The sequence below is a fragment of the Ictidomys tridecemlineatus genome, chromosome 16 (genome assembly GCF_052094955.1).
Source record: "Ictidomys tridecemlineatus isolate mIctTri1 chromosome 16, mIctTri1.hap1, whole genome shotgun sequence".
Classification (NCBI taxonomy): domain Eukaryota; kingdom Metazoa; phylum Chordata; class Mammalia; order Rodentia; family Sciuridae; genus Ictidomys; species Ictidomys tridecemlineatus.
In genome coordinates, this window is record NC_135492.1 from 42,205,028 (window position 1) to 42,211,571 (window position 6,544).

Below are 6,544 nucleotides of genomic sequence, written 5' to 3' on the forward strand. Positions count from 1 at the left end.
GATAAGCCATAACAATGTTATCTTGGCTGCCAGGCCCTGTGGGCAGGATTCCTTTGTTGGGCCTTTTGGCTTCTGCAGGCATTCTGGGTGGATCTGGGTTAGTTAGGTGGGCAGCCAGGCGGTCTTGGGGCAGTACCTGGCTCCTCCTAGATGCCCAGCGAGTGCTCCCTGGAGTGAGGGACCCTGCTCACCAGAGGAGGCTCAGCCTGGCTTCCTGCTGTGTGATCTTGGGCAAGTCACTTAACCTCTTTGAGCCATTTCAAATGTTTGTCATATGGAGACAATAATAGCAATCTGTGAACAGAAAGACAGGTGTGGGTGGCCATGGAGAGATGTTGGAACTGCTGGGCACTCTCAGTGGGAGTACAAAATGATGCAGCTGCTCCAAGTAAGAGCGTGGCTCAAAAAAAAAAAAAAAAAAAAAAAAAGGGTGGCGGGCATCAATTTCAGCTGGCTGAATGTTTGTTCATTTGCTTCATTATTTATACCAAATTTGGGAGCTTTTGACCCCCCTTTCAATCCTTATCAGCTGCCACCAGATCTCTCAGTTATGTCATTTACCTGGGGTTAAACATCTGGTTGGGTGGTCCTTACCCTGATTTTCTTGCCTTTCCCCCTTATTGGGGTCAGGACAACATTCCAGAGACTTCACTCTGAGTTTATCAGGGTAGGGAAAGTGACTTGTTTGTGCCCGAGGGCCATACTGGAGGGCTCCTTAGGTGTGCCCGGTGAGACTGCAGGTTTCAAACTGGAGTTTTAAAATGGAGTTGCTTAGGCACAGACCTAAGGCCATCCTTACAAGGAGTACTGCTCCTTGGTGAGGGGGGTAAAAGAGGGATTTCACTGAAACTCCATTTTGGACAGAGTGTCTTAGAGACTGAAAATTTGGGTATAAATTTAAACCAAGACGAAAGAGTACGTTTGAACCCAGAAGGTTATGGCCATAGCATGGGTTCTGTACAGAGGGTGAGAGAACACAGAAACACAGATTTGGAACAGAAAAACCTGAGATCAGAAAAAAAGGCCTGAACTCAGCTGAGCTAGAGGCTGCACTATACACCAGTGCAGGAAAGGCGCCTTGTGTTTCCCAACTGGCTGCAGAGAGCTGAGGTGAAGTCACCTTGAAGCTGCCACCCTGCAGCTGCTACTGTGGAGCCCGGGACAGCCCAGCAAACAACTGCCACGCTGTCCCCAGCCAGCAGGGTCTAGGGTGTACTAACGGAATGGAAGTGAAACAGGCACAGAGAAGACTGTACCCAGGAAGACTCAAGTCAGAAAAGCAAAGCGTGGTGGTGCATGTCTGTAATCCCAGCAGTTGGGGAGGCTGAAGCAAGAGGATCGCAGGGTCGAAGCCAGCCTTGGCAACTTAGCGAGGCTGGAAGCAACCTAGTGAGACCCTGTCTCAAAATAAAAATAAAAGAAAAATAAAAAGGTCTGGGGATGTGACTCGGTGCTTGGGAGCCCTTTAGGATCAATCCCTGGTACATCAAAAAAAGAAAAAAAAAAGACATTCGAGCATAGATAGTGACCATCTATTCTTTGTAGATGGACAGAATGCCTTTATTTTGTTTATTTTTATATGGTGATGAGGATTGAACTCAGTGCTTCACGCATGCCAGGCAAGTGCTCTGCCACTGAACTACAGCAGCCCCGGCCCAACCATCTATTCTTGTAGACTATTTTGATCACCTCAGTGGACATGATTTTCTCATTTTTCATTATGAATCTTTTTCCTTTTTTTTTTGTGTGTGTGAATATGTGTGTTCCTGCTGTTTGATTAGTTCATGGACACATACATACACACACATACACATATTTGTTTTTTTATTACTTTTAGCATTTTCTTAAAATGTAGTTATTTCTCCTTACCTTGTCTTTTGAAGCTTTGAGTTTTTGTTTGTACATTTTAATTTTGTTTTGTTTTCATTTGACTGTTTCTCATTTATCTTTTCCTCTTTTCTTCTGCTGACAGCCAAATTCTATTGTTTTCTCTTTCTCCCTCCCTTTGCTTTGTTTCTCCTATTTTTTCTTCCTTCTTTATAACCATCAATCATATCCTACATCTCTTCTGTGCTCTCTCTGCTCACTCTTTGAAATTGCAAATTCTTTCACTATCACATTTTTTTCTTCAGTAACTATATTTTTACCATCTTTGTTTTTTTTTTTTTTTTTTTTTTTGGTGTATGGGGTTGAACCCAGGGGTGCTTCACCACTGAGCCACGACCCAGCCCTATCATTTTTTATTTTGAAGCAGGGTCTCCCTAAGTTGCTTAGTACCTCCCTAAGTTGCTGAGGCTGGCTTTGAACTGGTATCCTCCTACTTCAGCCTCCTGAGCCACTGGGATTATAGGCCAGCACCACTGAGTCCAACTATTTTTACCATCTTTTAGAACTAATTGGTTTAGGGTCTTGGCATGGTGGCACACACCTATAATCTCAGCAACTCAGGAGGCTGAGGCAGAAGGACCGCATGTTCAAGTTCAGCCTTAGAAACTTAGCAAACTAATTGGTTTACATAATTCCTGCCCCCACCATTCATGCTGTTGAAATCATTACTGCTGTGGATGACATACTTGTCAACTGTTATTTGCCTTAATGCCAGATCTAATTTATAGTTACTTATGTTTTTACCATTGGCAATTGCTGAGCCCACCATGTCTGTTTTTTTGTGGAAGATGTCATTGTAGGAACCAAGCACTTAGCTGAATGTTATATGTTGTTTGCATTGGTTGTTGCTATTATTTGTTTCTTCTTATTCTGTGAGATGCTGGAAACCTACAGGGACATTACAAATTCACAGGGTAGGGACACCACTACTGAACTAAAGTCAACCAGAAGTTAGTGCACCTTGCCCCACAAACAAATTAATGACTCTCTACCTTTAGCAATACTTCAAAACAAAGAATAGAAAAGACAAAATCACACAGTACCCAAGTAGAAACAGCTAGAGGGTGGGCCCCCAGGTTCCACCTATGGATGGAGACATCCATGACTTCAGTAAAAAACAGAATTAACACAAAGACTGTGGATACCACACCTACAAAGGGGGGTCTCAATCTGGATCATTCTAGGACACTTTGACAAGTGAACATTGTGCCCTAATAAGGCCCACACATAAGAGTTGAAGAGAAATCCTCCCCAACAGATGCATACAAACCAACAAAGAAATATGAAAAAAACAAGATGACATGACACTTCCTAAAGTTCATAATTTATTGGCACCTGACCCCAAGATATTGAAGTGGATGAAATATCAAACAAATAATTCAAAAGAATTGTCCACAAAATAATTAATGAATTCCAGAAGAGCACAGAAAAACAATGAAAGGATTAAGGAAGTCAGTATACAATATGAATCATAAATTCAGTGAGGAGGTAGAGATATTGAAAAAGAACCAAACAGAAAATCTTGGAAATAAAAGATAAATAAATTAAAATTTATTTATCCACAGTCTTTGTGTTAATTCTGTTCAGTTGAAAATTTCTCTAATAGAGTAAACTGTGCTGAAGACATAATCTCAGAGCTGAAAGGCAAAGTCGTCAACCTTGAACAAATAACATTAAACAAGAGAAAATAAGTAGCCATGATCAGAATATACAATAATTCTGGGACAACAAAATTTAATAATATAATTGAGGAAGGATGTAAGATGCAGGTTAATGGAATGGATAACCTTTTCTGGGAAATAAAATCAGAAAATTTTCCAAACCTTCAGCATGAGATGGACATCTAGATACAGGATGCATTCAGAATCCCAAAGAGACAAGATTAAAAAGATCCTCTTCATGAAACATTTTAATTAAAGTACCTAAGATAGAGAACAAGGACAGAATTTTAAAATCCTCAAGAGAAAATGTCAGGTCACATTTAGAAGCAAGCCCATCAGAATCACTTCTGATTTTTTGGCATAAACTCTAAAAGCTTGGAGAGCTTGGAATGATGTGTTCCAAGTCCTGAAAGAAAATAACTGTCAACCTAGATTGCCATATCTATCATTAAAAATTGAAGGAAAAATAAAAACCTTCCATGATAGGTAGAAACTAAAAGAATTCATGACTACTCAATTGGCACCACAGAACTTATTTAAAGAAATGCCCTTCCACACAGTAAAAATAAAAAGCAAACCCCAGAGCTCACAAATGAACAAAATCTCATTTGAAGAATAATTAAATCAATTATAAAAAGGACCAAATGAAATATGATAAATAAATCAAAACGGAATTAATCACATCTCTCTATATAACATTAGATCTAAAGGGTCTCAACTCTCTAATGAAAAGAAATAGACTGGCAGAATGGATTAAAAAACAAGACACAACTAAATGTTGCTTGTAAGAGACGAACATTATAGGCAAAGATGGCCATAGGCTGAAAGTGAAAAGATAGAAATTGATATACTATGTGAATGGAGACCCCAAAGAACTAGAAGTAGCTATTCTCATATCTGACAAAGCAGACTTCAAACTAAAATTAATCAGAAGAGACAAGGCTACTTCATACTGGTAAAGAAAATGATACAACAAGAAGATTTGACAAGGTGGGTGCAATTAATTATACAAAAGTGACACCACTCAGCTAGGTGTGGTGGCTTATGCCTATAATACCAGCAGCTTGGGAGGCTGAGGCAGGAGGATTGCAAGTTCAAAGTCAGCCTCAGCAACTTAGGGAGGCCTTAAGCATCTCAGTGAGACCCTGTCTTTAAATAAAATACAAAATAGTGCTGGGGATGTTCTTAGTGGTCGAGTGCCCCTGAGTTCAATCCCTGGTACCCCCCCCCCCCAAAAAAAAAGGGACCACTCAAATTGAAGCATCAAAGAGACCCCAGTACAATAATACTGGGTGATTTTGACACACCTCTCTCACCATTGAATAGGTCACCCAGTCAAAAACTTGGTAAATACTGTTCAGACCTGAAAAATATTATGAATCAAATGGACCTAGCAGACATCTGTTTCATCCAATAAGAGCTGAATACACTATCTTTTCAGCATCTCACGGAACCTTCTCCAAAATAGATCATATTTTAGCTCACAAAACAACTCTTAGCAAATGCAAAAAAAATGGTATAATTCCTTGCATCTTATTAGAACATAATGCAATTAGAAATCAACACAACAAAACTCTGTAGAAACTTTATAAGGACATATAAAGACATATGAAATCTTTATAAGGACATATAAAGTATTTTTCAATAGAGATTGCAAAATACTCTTTTGACTGGTCAGTGGGTGATAGAAGAAATCAAAGGAGAAATTGAAAAATTCTTAGATTCAAATGAGAATAGTGATACAACACACCAGAACCTCTGAGTCACCATGAAGGTAGTTCTAAGAAGAAAGTTTATAGCTATAAGTACCTTTGTAATAAAATCAGAAAGATTCCCAAATAAACAACCCAATGATGCATTTCAAGACCCTTGAAAAAGAACAAACCAATTTTAAAACCAGTAGAAGGAAGGAAATAATCAAGCTCGGAACTGAAATAAATGAAACAGAATTAAAAAAAAAACAATATAAAGGATCAAAGAGTTGTTTCTTTGAGATGATAAACAATATTGATAAGCCCTTAGTCAAACTAGCCAAAAGAAAAAGAACATGCAAATTAATAAAATGAAAGATTAAAAAGGAAGAATCATTACCGACATCACAGAAATCTAGCAGATCTTTATGGATTATGTTGAAAACGCATACATTAATAGATGGGAAAACCTAGAAGAAATGGATACATTTCTAGACTCCTACAAACTGCCAAAATTTAATCAAGAAGACATAGAAAACATAAACAGGCCAATAACTAGTGATGAGATAGAAGCAGCAATAAAAAGACTTCCCTGGGTGAATGTGACCCCAGTCTTCCTTAAGGAGCATCATGGTATATCTTCAATAACACATCTGGGTTGGAGAGTCTGTTTAGACTCATCTGGAGGAGAGTGATGATCTTCCAAGGATTGCAGTTGAAGGAGTTTCTCTCCTAATGCAAAAGGCTTAGGAAAAGACCTCTAAAACTTTGCATATGTGGCTTGGGGCTGTAGCTCAGTGTCTCTTAGCGTGCATGAGGTCCTGGGTTCAAGACCCAGCCACTCTGCCCCTCTGCAACCCACAGATTTTTCCTAGGGCCCAGGTGGGTAATCCACACATACGATGGTGGATCGTGCATCCTGGGTTGGCAGCCAGCTCTTGTTATGATATGCTATGTAGTTTTGGAGCCTCACTTCCTAACCCCAGCCTCCAATGAGAAAAGAGCTTGGTGCCCAAGACCTCAGTCTGGGTTCCCAAATGTTCTTATCCCCTTGGGCAGGGGATCTGCCTGTGGCTATTAAATTTTTCTATATGGCCCTGCCCGTACTTGGAAACCTACCTCCCCCAGATGTACAGTGTGCTTGGTGGTCAACTTGAGAAGCAGGTAGTCAAGGCTTTGAATCCCAGCTCAGAAAAATGGGCAGAATCTGAGTGTCCCTCATACAGAACTGCAGCAATGGCCCAGGGAACTCTAGAAGCATCCACAAGCAAGTGGCAAGCCAGAGGCTCTTGTGGGGAGGAAACC